Source organism: Apodemus sylvaticus, chromosome X (assembly GCF_947179515.1).
Source record: "Apodemus sylvaticus chromosome X, mApoSyl1.1, whole genome shotgun sequence".
NCBI lineage: Eukaryota > Metazoa > Chordata > Mammalia > Rodentia > Muridae > Apodemus > Apodemus sylvaticus.
The window spans coordinates 38,220,040-38,235,132 of NC_067495.1; the positions used below are offsets into that span (position 1 = coordinate 38,220,040).

The window sequence follows — 15,093 nt, forward strand, 5'->3', positions numbered from 1 at the left end:
CTCGTCTTTTAGAAAGGGCATCCCAGCAGATGAACTATGTTAATCAACATTGATTTTACATGTTTATTCTAAGTATATCCAGCAGTCTGCATAAATTTTCTTTTTTGTGTTTTTCTGTAATCCTTCAGATATTTTCAACAATTAGGATTGCAAGGGGTTTTAGTAGGATTATTGCATTTGTCTAGGTTTGTAAAGCTCTTAAGTCATGGGTTATAATGCTTACTATTCCACATAGCCTCTTTGCATATATTATCATATGCAATTCATCAGGTGTGGTGGTTTGAATAGCAATGGCCTACATAGATTCATGTGTTTGAATGCTTGGTTATAGGGAGAGGCACAATAAGGATGTGTGGCCATGTTGGAGTAGCTGTGGCCTTGTTAGAGGAAGTGGGTCACTGGGTGTGAACTTTGAAGTCTAAAACGCTCAAGTCTGGGCCGGTTCCTTCCAGTCTGTCTAGGCTGGTGCCCTGAGCAGACCTTGGGCACAAACTCTGCAGCCAGTCCCACAACACCCAGAGGAAGCTCCCCTGCTCCCATCATTCTATCACACCCAGGATCACAGGATCAGAGGTGAGGAGGACACAACATCTGTCCCAACACCAGGAGTAACTGGGACCAGCTGGATCCAGGCATTCAGGAACTCTGCCAGAGCAGTGGCACAGGTTTCTTCTGGTCCTTTTGGGGCAGTGCCCTGAGATGATTTTGGGCACAAACTTCATAGCCAGGCTCACAACTCCCAGAGGAAGCCCCACTCACAGGTACTCTAACACACCCAGAAACACAGGATCCCAGGATCCCAGGAGCTTGGACACACCAGAATCTCAGGGTTCCAGAGGCAGCTTGACTCCCAGGAGCTTGGACACATCCAGGATCACAGGATCAGGATCACAGGATCACAGGATCACAGGATCACAGAGACAGTTTGACTCTGAGGAGTTCTAACACAACCAGGATCACAGGAAGGACAGGTGCCAGTCATATATAGCAAGGGCAGGTAGTGCTAGAGATAATCAGATTGCAGGAGGCAAGCATAAGAACATAAGCAACAGAAATCAAGGTTACTTGGCACCATCAGAACCCAATTCTTCCACCATAGCTAGTCCTGGATACACCATCACACCGGAAAAGCAAGAAAAGCAAGATTCAGATCTAAAATCACTTTTCAGGATGATGATAGAGGACTTTAAGGAGGACATAAATAATTCCTTTAAAGAAATACAAGAGAACACAGCTAGAAGCACTTAAAGAGGAAACACAAAAATCCCTTAAAGAATTACAGGAAAACACAACCAAACAGGTGAAGGAAATGAACAAAACCATCCAGGATCTAAAAATGTAAGTAGAAACAATAAAAAATCACAAAAGGAGACAACCCTGAAGTTAGAAAACCTAGGAAAGAGATCAGGAGTCACAGATGCAAGCATCACCAACACAATACAAGAGATATAAGAGAGAATCTCAGGTGCTGAAGATAATATAGAAAACATTGACACAACTGTCAAAGAAAACACAAAAAACAAAAAGCTCTCAACCCAAAACATCCAGGAAATCCAGAACAAAATAAGAATAACAAACCTAAGTATAATAGGTATAGAAGAGAGTGAAGATTGCCAACTTAAAGGGCCAGTAAATGTCTTCAACAAAATTACAGAAGAAAACTTCCCTAACCTAAAGAGAGAGATGCCCATGAACATACAAGAAACCTACAGAACTCCAAATAGACTGCAACAGAAAAGAAATCCCTCCAGTCACATAATAATCAAAACATTAAATTCACTAAACAAAGAAAGATTAAAAGCAGTAAGGGAAAAAAGTCAAGTAACACATAAAGGAAGGCCTATCAGAATTATACCAGACTTCTCACCAGAGACTATGAAAGGCAAAAGATTCTGGGCAGATGTCATACAGACCTTAAGAGAACACAAATGCCAGCCCAGGATACTACACCCAGCAAAACTCTCAATTACCATAGATGGAGAAAACAAGATATTCCATGACAAAACCAAATTTACACGATATCGTTCTACAAATCCAGTCCTACAAAGAATAATAGATGGAAAACACCAACACAAGGAGGGAAACTACACCCTAGAAAAAGCAAGAAAGCAATCTGTCAACAAACCCACACAAACATAATTCTACCTCTAACAACAAAAATAACAGGAAGTAACAATCACTTTTCCTTAATATCTCTTAATATGAAAATTAATATTGCCAACATATACTAACTGAAATTCAAAAATATGAGGAATTAGAAATGTGTTGGCTGTCACCCAGCAGTCTCTCTAATTTGGTAATTGGAGAAACACATCCAATACTGTACAATCCATATTCACTTTCTGCTTGTTTGAACGGGAAAGTGTCTTGCTGTGTACCACATAATAGTCTTGAAATCATGCTTCTCTTATCTCAGCATCTTTATTAGTAGGATTGTTTATTTGATGCTTTTATACTATAGTATAGTTTTCAGAACAGCTTACATATTTCGAAATTATTTATACAGCTGAAAGAAGCGTAGACAATTAATTTAGGAGGTGGCTTGTAAGAGAACAACAAAGAGCGAGACTGATTTTTTGCTTGATATTTATAATTATTGTATCAATTTTGAAGAAGAGGACCTTATGTTACTCTTTAACTGAGATGAATGATTTTCAAAATTATCACAGTCAATGAACCAGAATCTTACCCTCACCTAATGTCTGTGCCACCCTCCAAGCAGAACCATTGTTCATTAAAACATTAGAATGACGTCATGGATAGACCATCAAAATATACCCACCATTTGTTAAATGAATGTAACCTGTCCCCTGTGGGCTGAGAATGATGACAATCAAGTCAAATAGCTTTGACCATAGCAGGAAATCTGTATACAAATAAATGTGCCTACAATTCATTCCTTAGTGCAGCAGAATCGTCAACTCTTAGCTACTATGGAGATAGAATCCTTTGGGGATGTGTCCACATAAAACCTGACATACTGAAACTAATAGAAAAGAAACTGGAGAAGACCCTTGAGGACATGGGCACAGGGGAAAAATTCCTCAACAGAACACCAATAGCTTATGCTCTAAGATCAAGAATTGACAAATGGGACCTCATAAAATTACAAAGTTTCTGTAAGGCAAAAGACACTGTCAATTGGACAAAATGGCAACCAACAAATTCGGAAAAGATCTTCATCAACCCTACATCCGACAGAGGGCTAATATCCAATATATACAAAGAACTCAAGTAGTAGACTCCAGAGAGCCAAATAACCCTATTAAAAATGGGGTACAGAGCTAAACAAAGAATTTTCACCTGAAGAACTTCGGATGGCTGAGAAGCACCTTAAGAAATGTTCAGCATCATTAGTCATCAAGGAAATGCAAATCAAAACAACCCTGAGATTTCACCTCACACCAGTCAGAATGGCTAAGATTAAAAACTCAGGAGACTGCAGGTGTTGGCAAGGATGTGGAGAAAGAGGAACACTCCTCCACTGCTGGTGGGATTGCATGCTGGTACAACCACTCTGGAAATCAGTCTGGCAGTTCCTCAGAAAACTGGACATGATACTACAGGAGGACCCCACTACACCACTTCTGGGCATATACCCAGAGGATTCTCCAGCATGCAATGAGGACACATGCTCCACTATTTTCATAGCAGCCTTATTTATAATAGCCAGAAGCTGGAAAGAACCCAGATGTCCCTCAATGGAGGAATGGATACAGAAAATGTGGTATATTTACACAATGGAATACTACTCAGCAATTAAAAACAATGAATCGATCCAGGAAAGGGGAAATCATTTGAAATGTAAATAAAGAATATATCGAATAAAAAATATGAAAAAAATATTTAAGACTCTCAGCTACCTCTTCAGCATCATTTCTGCCTGGATGCTGTCATGTTTTCCATCATGATGATAATGGTCTGAAACTCTGAACCTGTAAGCCAGCCACAATTAAATGTTTTCCTTTAAAGGAGTTGCTGTGGTTGCTCTTCACAGCAATGGAGACCATAAGACAATAGGTTTATGTGCCCATTCTGTAGCACTCCCATAGATGGCTATTGTTATTATTAAGTCTGATGGGTGCATTAAGTCCTTCCATCCTTCTACAATATTGGGGAGTTCTAGGGGAATGGATATAGTTGGCTAGGTCCAGATGGCTTCAGTGACAGTAGTGGTAGTAGCTTCAAAGAGGGCCTTCTACCTATCATCAGTACAAAGAGAGGTTTGACCCACTTCATTCGCAATGTTAGTGATCAGTGTGTGTTATCCCAGTAGGTGTATGGCGCTTGGATAGAGGTGTTCGTGGTATTTGATATAGAGCTAGTTCAAAACTTAGGTCAATAAGACTACAATTTAGGCAATATAAAGTGTGAGGAGAGTGATGGGGTGTGTATCTATCATTAGGTCTTAAGATCTAGTTTCATTTTTGTCTTCCAAAGCAAAATCTGTTCCCAATATGAGGTTTGTAGTAAGTACAAATTTGCTCATAAGTTTTAGAAAGGTTATTATGCTTTCAAATAATGGTATATTTGGTAGTTTTTCTCCTAACTGAAATAAGTCTGGAACAAGATAATGCATATCTGGGAGGCCAAATCTCAAAACCAATTTGCATATAAAGTAAGTGGAACTGATAAACCTTAATTAAGGTAGTAAAGTCACAAATAGTGATGAGAGCTGCTATAGACCAACTCAGGTCTGTGCAATTAATCTAATAGTATGTCCCACTAAGTTGTGAGAACATTAATTGGAAGGTGGCAATACCACCTTTACCTTTCATTTCATCTTTCAATCAATGTGCCACTGAGGCAAATAGTGTAGTCAGTGCCTAATATCTCCAGGTATTATTGGAGGTGTCGCTGAAGTCCAGATTTTGGAAAAGAACAAAATATTATAGATAGGCTAAGTCCCACCTGGGTCAAGGTATAAGCTGCTTTATTAATAAAAGTCAGGTTAAGTTAACCAGACAACATCAATTGTCCTTTGATCATAGTATTACAACTCTCATATTTCCTGATGTTCTAGGGCTATATGGTGTATAGAAATTCCATTAGAGAATTGTATCTAGTGGCCATTGCTTCACTGCCACCACTCTTTAACGCCAGTGCCGCCTCTCACATGCAAAGCTCCAGCGGAAGGAAAAGCGAGGTAAGCAAGAAGGTGCCCATACCATGGCTTGTACAAAGCAGACTGTCCGCAAATCCACCAGTGGTATAGCACCCAGGAAACAACTGGCTACAAAAGCTGCTCGCAAGAGTGCGCCCCCTACTGGAGGGGTGAAGAAACTTCATCGCTACAGGCCTGGTACTGTGGCACACTCCTGTGAATCAGACACTATCAGAAGTCTACTGAACTTCTAATTCGCAAGCTCCCCTTTCAGCGTGTGGTGCAAGAAATTGCTAAGGACTTCAAAACATCTGCAATCCAGAGTGCAGCTATTGGTGCTTTGCAGTAGGCAAGTGAGGCCTATCTGGTTGACCTTTTTGAAGATATCAACCTGTGTGCTATCCATGTGAAACGTGTAACAATTATGCTAAAAGATACACAGCTAGCATGCCACATACACGAAGAGCATGCTAAAGAGTCCATCCACTGTGAGGGGAAACATTTCATTCTCAAAAAAATTTTTATCCTCTTCTTCCTGTTATTAGTTCTGAATGTTAGATATTTTTTCCATGGGGTCAAATGTACCTAAGTATATAATTTCGAGTGAAAACATAGGGGATAGAATCAGTTATTGGCAGTTTCTCCACATTAATTTGTGTGTGAATTTTTAATATAAATGCAAGATGTAAAGTATTAATGCAGGCAAAATGTTTCAGTGAACAAATTTCAACAGTTCAACTTTATAACAATTCTAAATAAACCTATTAAAATTTTCTGGACAATGCCAGCATTTTTTTTAAATAAGTAAATTTCGAATTGACAACAACTAAATGGTGTTTGTGGCATTTTTATCATGCAGTAGATTCTATCCATTCACTATACTTTTCTGAGTTGTTCTACGTGCAAGTCCATGTTTTTAATGTTGTTTGCCTTCTGTGCTGTTCCTGTAAGTTTGCTATCAAATTACATTAAACTAAAAAAAAAAAAAAAAAGAAAAGAAAAGAAAAGGAATTCTATTAGATATCTAATTACTTGCCAGTTCTTCTGTCATTTTGCCTGTGAAGTATGAGCCTTTATCAGAGTCTATTATTATAAACTTAGGACAATCAAAGGCTGTGTACCAGAACCAAAGATTGTTAATGGAGGCTTACTGTGTAGGGTATTTGCTACTACTAGCCTAATCCTATGAAAGTGGCTGCCATTGTTCGTGTATATTTACTCTTATATTGGTCAATAGTTCTATAAAGTGTATTTGTATGGTATAAATATATTTATCTTAACAGTGTATAGCCTTACCAATAGAGTTGTATCTAGTAGAAAAGTATCTGTGAGAATTTTTCACAATCTTTTAATAGTCCTTGTGTTCCTTGATGCCCTAGTTTCTGATGCACCAGCAATGAACACTCACAAGTGACCTTCTGTAGCTTAATGATGGGTAGTATTTATTCCCATGTTTTGTTTTCCCTTTTGATTATAGCTTTAGGTATTTGTTCCTTGTTAATCTTATATCTGGTTGCATTGATCTTAGATAGCTGATCATAATGGTGTTATTATGTCTGGCTTCTTCTATATCTTTGCTAGTGTCATGCCTCCCACACAGATATTTTGATATCAGATTTTGCTTTAAAAATCCAGGCCTCTTTAGACTGAATATCTACTGATTGTAAAAATTTGCCTTGTTTAAAAGTTTTAGATTTCAATACATTTTGTTAAGCCCAAGAGTCAGTAAATATGTACACACACACACACACACACACACACACACACACACACACATGCACGAGTGATTATATATACAAAGAGAGAGAAAGGGAGACAGAGACACAGAGAGAAACACACAGAGAGAATCTTTAAGGATTGCTGTATAGGCACAACCCTGGGATCCCCCAACTCCTCCCTGCTCACCTGCCACCATGACTGACAAGGAAGTTGCCTTTGATGACATGGTGGAAGAATGTGTGATCAACGAAGAGTATAAAATATGGAAGAACACCCCTTTTCTTTATGATTTGGTGATGACCCATGTCCTGGAGTGGCCCAGTTTAACTGCCCAGTGACTTCCTGATGTGACCAGGCCCAAAGGGAAAGATTTCAGCATCCATCGGCTTATCCTGGGAACACACACATTTGATGAACAGAACCACCTGGTGATAGCCAGTGTCCAGCTCCCTAATAATGATGCTTAGTTTGATGCATCTTATTATGGCAGTGAGAAAGGAGAATTTGGAGGCTTCTGTTCTATCAGTGGGAAAATTGAAATAGAAATCAAGATCAACCATGAAGAAGTAAACAGGGCCCAGCACATGCCTTGAACTCTTGCGTCATTGCAACAAAGACGCCATCCAGTGGTGTTCTTGTTTTGGACTACACAAAGCACCCTTCTAAACCAGACCCTTCTGGGGAATGCAACCAGATATACATCTTTGTGGACATCAGAAGGGAGGCAATGGGCTTTTTGGAATAGAAATCTCAGTGGGCACTTACTTAGTGCTTCGGATGACCATACCATCAATGCAGTTCCAAAAGAAGGAAAAGTGGTTGCCATGGACGGGTCCCAGGGTGGGGGGGAGGGGGGAAGGGAGCTGAGGGGGGATTTGGATTTCAAGAGAGATGCAGGTTTGGCGAGAGACAAACAGAAACAACCACAGAGGCGGCTGGAATCTGAATGTATTTAGGAGCACTAAGGTAAGGATTTTTATACATGAAGAGTTAGTATTACCATTTCAAAAGATGAATCCAGCTAGGCAGGCACAATTATCATAACCATTTGGCACAAGGAAATGCAAAATTTATCAGGTATAATGTTTCCCATGTAACAGATTTAGAGGATCAATTTACAGATAACATCAATCTTTCGGATTAGAATACAGAGTCACTTGTAGTTAGCAGCAAACCTTTTAAGGAGAGTTTAAAGTTTCTTATATCCCCTGGGTCTTAATGAGTTTTCCTGAGTGATCCTTATCTAACATTTAGCTTTCACCTTGTAAAAACCTCTTGACTTAATGTTTTCCATACCACCTTGTCAGAGCCACCCTCATCTACATAAGCACAGCCATATAAATTTGCATGTTGCTGGGGGTTGTAATTATGTAAATGACTATGAGGCAAAGCCTTGTAGTTCTTAAAAAAAGAGTTTGCCAGGCCAGTGAGTCTACTTCAAAGAACGGATTATCAGCTCAGGCTATTAGGATCGCCTTGTGAAAGAGGAAAAGAGGAAATTGAGAGTAAACAAACTGCTTTGAGAACTACTGCTCATAGTTATCCCCTAACTAGAGAGTTCCACAGTCATTCCCAGGAGACTTCCTCCCCTTGGAGTAAAAATGCCTCAGTCTGTGGAATTTATCACACAGAATCTACTGGGGTTGGTGTGGCAAGTGGTGGATGCAAAACCATCTTTACGGGGCATACAGCAGCAGTAGAGGAGTTTCCTGGCATCTGCTCTATGAGTCTCTGTTTCGGTCAGTTACTAATGATCAGAAACTTATGATTTGGGATACTCCTTCAAACAATGCTTCCAAGCCAAGCCCAGTTGTTTCTCACACAGCTGAAATGAATTGCTTATCTTTTAATCTTTAAGTTGCATTCCTTTGAATCACATAAGGACGAAATATTCCAAGTTCAGTGGTCACCTCAAAATGAGACTATCTTAACTTCCAGTGGCACTGATCGTAGCCTGAATGTCTAGGATCTAAGTAAAATTGGAGAAGAACAGTCCACAGAAAATGCAGAGGATGGGCCACCAGAGTTGTTTATTCATGGTGTTCACATTGCCAATGAGGGGGCTTAAAAAGGGAGGATTGGGGGTCAAGGGAGTGTGGCGCTGGCAGTGTAGGGAAGGGGGTGCCCAGGCAGGCCCTTGCCCGGGCACTTCTTCCCCCTGAGGGACCACATACACACAGGCATGGTATAGAATAGAGTTTATTCAGAGTAGGGGTAGAGAAAGGCAGAGAGAGAGAGAGAGAGAGAGAGAGAGAGAGAGAGAGAGAGAGAGAGAGAGAGAGAGAAGAGAAGAGAAGAGAAGAGAAGAGAAGAGAAGAGAAGAGAAGAGAAGAGAAGAGAAGAGAGAGAAGAGAGAGAAGTGGAGGCCGGCCATGATCACGTAGAGAGAAGTGGGGAGGAGAGCCCAAGGGGCAGAGAGGTGAGATTATGTGGGAGAGCAGAGAGCAAAGAGGGAGTGGAGGGGCAAGTAGACCCTCTTATAGTGGGCCAGATCTCTGGGGTGGGGCATACCTGGCTATTGCCAGGTAGGTGTGGGGTGGAGCTTAGACAAAACCCCAACATACTTCAATATTTGCTTAATTAAAAAAGAAAAAGAGAAAAGAAAAGAAATGACAGTGAATAAGGCGAAGCAGGAATAGGGTCGTTGTTGAGATCTGGCTGCTTCATGCTGACATTGGGGTGACGTGTCTCTGGGGAACCTAGAGAAAGGGGTATAGGGGTGTTTGTCCAGTCTCAGGAGGACTGGCTGCTTCCTTGCTGTCCAGGGTCTGTCTGTGGAGCCATTTGAGGATAGGTCAGGAGAACAGGTCCAGTAGAAGCTGTCTGTGTCTAGAGGAGCTGAGAGGAGATTGGAGCATCTGAAGGTTGCTTCTCTGGAGTTGTCCTGGATATGGCAAAGGCCTGGACTTAACAAGATGTTGGAACACATTAGTATATGTAGGAAATAAGACTAAGTACATTTGGGAGAAAGGAAAAATTTTCTAAGATGTACAATTGAAACCCAGAGGAATCCCACCCTTTGGAAAGGTAGTAAAGTGGGCACTTGGGCAGATGTACTTATCTGGATGGAGCATACTTGGTCCATGAGCAGTAGATCTGGGTAGGTCTCCTGTAGCTAACAAGTTTATTAGAGATAACAACATGAGTTAACCACATGAACAATCTTTAAGATGAGCCTTTGTGGATCGGAAAGAATAGGATTGAAGGTTGGATCATATAGTGGAATATTTATTATTAGAGAAATCTATAGGAACGCGGATGTTAGGACAGTGACAGAGTAAGGAGAGGAAATATGAAGCATTTAATGGAAACAGTTTAGGTAAGGAGATAACTGTCTAGCTGTCAATGTAGTCAGAAGTCTGAGGAATAAACAATAACTTAGTAATTATATTATTAAAGAATGACAGGTTCCAGTAGCCAGCAGTTCTTTGTGGTCTCTGGTCTCCATGGCGGCTTTGGCTGTCAGTCTGACTTTCAAGCACAGAAGATGCACAGCTTTTTCTCTGTGGAATGGATACCCATGACATGAGAAATGGCTTATCTTTGTTTAGCTAAGTCATTTGACTCAAGGTATCTGGTTTTGTCCACTGTACTCGTTCAGGCAGCATCCTGTGGTGGTGTCCATCTTTCTTCTGAGACCTCCTGGGAGAAGCTGTCAGGCCTTTGGGAATTCTGTCTGTCTTAAATCTAATAACAAACTTCTGACAAGATTGAGCACAAGATAGGAGGGCAATAGTTAAAGAGAGACTAGGAATGGGAATCTTAAGTAGCTTTGACAGGTTGCATAGGTAGAGGAAAGTATATTGCTTTGGTTAGTAAAGATGCTAGGATCAGAGTAAGGAAGCTGGCAGCAATGGATTAAATTGTGGTGACGGAAAATGAGTTTGTCTAGGCAGACTTAGGCTTGTTAACATTAACTTGAGCACGCAGGCTATAGGAACAAACAAGTTAAGGATGTGGGAACATGGAATAGGTGAGATTTAGGTTCTTTATCATTTACCAGACTGTTAATTTTAAACATATATGGTTGAATACAAGTAGCGCCCACTGGGTGAGGGAGGGTTAAGTAGAAATGTTGTTAGACATAAATCCAGCGTCCTGGAAGTATAATAACAATGGAATAGCCAAGCTGAAAACATGGGCTGTTGCACAAGTCTTCAGGGGCTACGTGCATTCCCGGAATGCCCTGAGAAGCTCCCATGTGTGGTCCAGGGCTTCTGCCACTATAAAAGCTAAGAGGGAGACTGGGTAGCTTCTGAGTCAGAAGACACCCAAGGGAGGGCCTAAATGTCCTAAGCAGGAACGTTATCTGGAATGCCAGTCGCATGTAGGCTGGGCATGAGAGGAAACCCTTCGTTCCAAAGAGGTTGGCCAGACTTCATTTGAAAGCTAAGGGTTATTTATTATTATGGTTAATGTTTATTTAAATTTGTAATCTGGTAGACCTGACAGGTAGCACACCCAGTGCAACTGTTCTGCTAGGTGCGGAAAACTGGAAGTTTGAGAAAAGCAAGCAGTGGTACAGCCACGCAAACATGGGAGGTATGTGCGCCTGTGGGAATTGGCACCCAGGTCCACACAACCAGCGGGAGAGGCTCACAGGAGATGGTAGCAGATGCTATGGCAAAAGCAGCAAGGTATAGCAGAGCTGAGCTGGGTGTGGGCTGCGGCCAGGCAACAGCAGGAGAAATCTGCATCGTGGCCAGCAGAGCGGGAGGGGTGCAGGCTTGCTGCAGCTCTGAGAGTGGTGGCAGTGGACCACGTGGCTCCGCTTGATGGGGATGGAACATAGCATTGCTGTGGTTCTGAGCCTGGAGAGAGCCATGCCGCAGCAGCTGTGGCCGCTGCCAAGAACCCATGGCAGCATGTATGGTAGCGGCTGTCAGCGAGAAAAGTTGTAGCAGGGAAAGGTTAGTGATTGCTTAGGGGCAGGGTGGGACTTTCTGCCAGCAGCAGAAGTTGGAAGTCAAGTAGCCTGTACTGGCTGGGAAGTAGCTTGTTTGTAACCTAGCAACGAGACATAGGGGCACCATCCGCGAGCCCCTGTGAGCCCCTGTGGCGCTCTCGTGACCGGGGAATGGGAAAGTATCATTCGCGCCGCAGTCCTGCAGGGACACGCTCGCGGGGACCTCCATGAAGCCCGTGGTTCAGGGGGGAAATGCCACGGGGAGTCCCCTGCAGAGGCGACTGGGCCACCGCGAGGGCATAAGGAAAGCAGAGTCTAGGGAAACGGAAAAGCTGCTGCCTTGCAGCGGCTAGAACTATGTAAACTGTTGCTCTGACCAGTGGGGATGGGGGTCTTACCCATCCAGAAGCTAAGTTTCCGGTGAAAGAGGCTTAAGCAAGTGTACCCCATGGTGTTTCTCGTCCTGGGTTTTGGCACCAAATGAGGGGACTTAAAAAGGAGAGGGTGGGGGGTCAAGGGAGTGTGGCACAGCGGCGTGGGAAAGGGGGTGCCAAGGCAGGCCCCTGTCCAGGCACCTCTTCTCCCTGAGGGGCCACACACACACAGGCATGGTATAGAATAGAGTTTATTCAGAGTAGGGAATGGGAGTTAGTGGGAGAGAGAGAGAGAGAGAGAGAGAGAGAGAGAGAGAGAGAGAGAGAGAGAGAGAGAGAGAGAGAGAGAGAGAGGGAGGGAGGAGGGAGAGAGAGGAGAGAGAGAGGAGAGAGAGAGAGAGAGAAGTGGAGTGGAGACTGGCCATGACCACGTGGAGAGGGGGAGGGAGGAGAGCCCAAGGGGCAGAGAGGTGAGAGTATGTGGGAGAGCAGAGAGCAAAGAGAGAGAGGAGGGCCAAGTAACCCCTCTTATAGTGGGCCAGATCTCTGGGGTGGGGCATACCTGGCTATTGCCAGGTAGGTGTGAGGTGGAGCTTAGACAAAACCCCAACAGCCAAGATTCCTGATTTCTCCTGGAATCCCAATGAACCTTGGGTGATTCATTCTGTATCAGAACACAATACCATGCAAGTGTGGCAGATGGTGGAGAACATTCATAAAGATGAAGACCATGAAGAAAGTGTGGATCCAGAAGGGTAAGGATCCTAGATGTGTTTGCACTTGTGTTTCTAGTCTCTCATTTTCCTCTGAACCACGAGATGGAGATGGATTTAACATTGGTTTGAGACAGACATAGAGAAGAATCAACTATACTCCCAGTTCCCTGGAAGCTGAGGCAAGAGGATTGTGACTTCAAGGCTAGTTTAGCCTTACAGATGTTAGCTCACATAGAAAAATGGACAGTGAGTCATGGACTGATGGAACACCTATTAAAATGCATTTGCTGTTCTTCTGTGGGACCAAGGCTTGATTTTCAGCCTCCACATGGCTTCTTACAACCATCTGCTACTTCAGTTCCATGGGATCCTTATAGACTATATAGTCACTAGATATACATATATACAAGGAAAACATTGATGCACAGAATATTTTCAAGAGAAAAAATGTGATAAATATTGACAAATACATGGCATTTAGCATACAGAGATTCAACAAAAATTTAGACAACTAAATAATAATAATGCACTATTTAATATTATTATTAATAATAGTCACTAACACAGAGAGTTTCTGGAGTTGACATTAAGGACCCTTAGGGATATTTCTAGTAGCAAGGTCATTCTAAGCACTCTAGAATTCTGAGCAACAATGTATACCTCTCCATGTTGGGAACAATGCTTTCTCCAAAGTGGAAGCAAAACTGTCATTTGACATTCCTAAGGGTCCTTTTTGCAGATCACAGCCTATGTTGAGAACCTCTGTCTTGCCGTGACGGAGGTCTATGGGAACTACTGCAATCATGTCAGTTATAAGCATACAATCTTTGGTGTTTGTAGCATAGATTCTTACCCCCGCTCCTAAGTCTACAATGAGGGTTCCCTACTTTCCCACATGGGCCAGCTCTCCCCTCAAGAGCTCTTCTTGCTTTGCCATCTTTCTGTGGTATAGCAAGCTATTTTACCCCAAAGACCAGTCAGCTTTAGTATACCCCTGTACTACTTCTAAAGTTCTTTTTCTCATCGCACTCCTCACAGGGTCTCTAGCTGTCTTTTTGTCCAATTCAATCTCAGCTACACGTATAAAGGCAGAAGGGGAGCTACTGAAACTCTGAGGACTCTTTAATATGCTTGTTTTGTTTCCTTATGGCATTGAGGATTAAAGGTAGGGCCTCGGGCTTGCAAGACACAGTCAACTACCTCATTCTGAGTCATAATAATTCATACAAGGCATGCATTAACATTTGCTTCTACTTTTGTAGGGAATCTCCAAATTAGGATCTCAGTATTTAGGGGCTGGAGAGGTATCTTAGTGGTTAGGATCACTGGTTACTCTAGTAGAGGCCCCCTGGTTCCACCCCCAGAACCCACATAGTAGTTCACAACCATTCCTAACTCCAGCTGCAAAGGTAGGAAGAAGACTGCAGTCTGTCTGATGCCAATCTGAGTTTCAGGCCACTCTGGGCTATGTAACAAGACAGCATTTAAGAAACAGAAAGCAAGGAACTGTTTTTATAAGTCACATGAGACAACCAGGATTGTTTGCTTTTCAGGGCATTTCCTTTCCAGTCAGGGCCTGTCTCTTACCTGCCTGGGTGAGTCTCCCAGCAATCCCAAAAGGACAGGGACAAGGAGGGCATGAACTTCTAATTTCTGGCCCCTTCTGGCCTGATCCCTGCCCTCAATGTCCTGAGGAGTCGGAGCTCCCTACCCCCTTTCAAGTCTCATTTCTTTCCTTTCTTATTCCCATCTGGAGCTGTTGCCCTGAGTGAATGAAGCACTTGTGGGGCCAACACCTGATAGCAGACATGCTCCCACTAGACTCATTCTCATGCAAGCCCAGGTTCCCCGTCTTCCACCCCAGCCTGCGGCGGGGGGTGGGGGGGGAGGTGGGGGGGGAGAGGGGAGAGGGGAGAGGGGGAACTCACAAGAATCCAAAGTCTTATTGTATATAACCAGGTGATGTTTCTATATTTATAGCAGTGTGGAAAATCCACTTGTTTAATACAGAGAACCACCTTCTCCAACCTCTATCTCTTCCTCACTCTAACAAAAAAAAAAAAAAATTCAAACCCTTGTGATTTCTGGGGCAGCATAACTGGCTCATGGATTGTGTTGGCTACAGTAATGATACCAACAGCAGGTATGGGAGGGTATACACTTTAAAATTATATAAAAAAGAATTATGAAACAGTTGCATTGTTTTTAAAACAGAATCCCAAACATTCTATTTACCAAATGAAGGCTCAAGAGCTCAGACATTGTGGTGAAAGC

The 15,093-nt window shown here is 42.5% G+C and overlaps 1 protein-coding gene and 2 pseudogenes across 1 annotated transcript in view; 2 read left to right on the top strand and 1 right to left on the bottom strand.

Moving 5' to 3' along the window:
• Positions 1-5,169: 5,169 nt before the first annotated feature.
• On the top strand, positions 5,170-6,518 carry LOC127674426 (histone H3.3A-like; annotated as a pseudogene).
• A 499-nt stretch (positions 6,519-7,017) lies between these two features.
• On the top strand, positions 7,018-12,862 carry LOC127674879 (histone-binding protein RBBP4-like; annotated as a pseudogene).
• Prkx (protein kinase cAMP-dependent X-linked catalytic subunit) overlaps positions 7,887-15,093 on the bottom strand; it is a 50,024-nt gene continuing 42,817 nt past the window's right edge. Inside the window, exon 9 of the mRNA XM_052170670.1 lies at positions 7,887-9,724. The gene's annotated coding sequence lies outside the window, so the exon portion shown is untranslated. The remainder of the gene's footprint in view (positions 9,725-15,093) is intronic.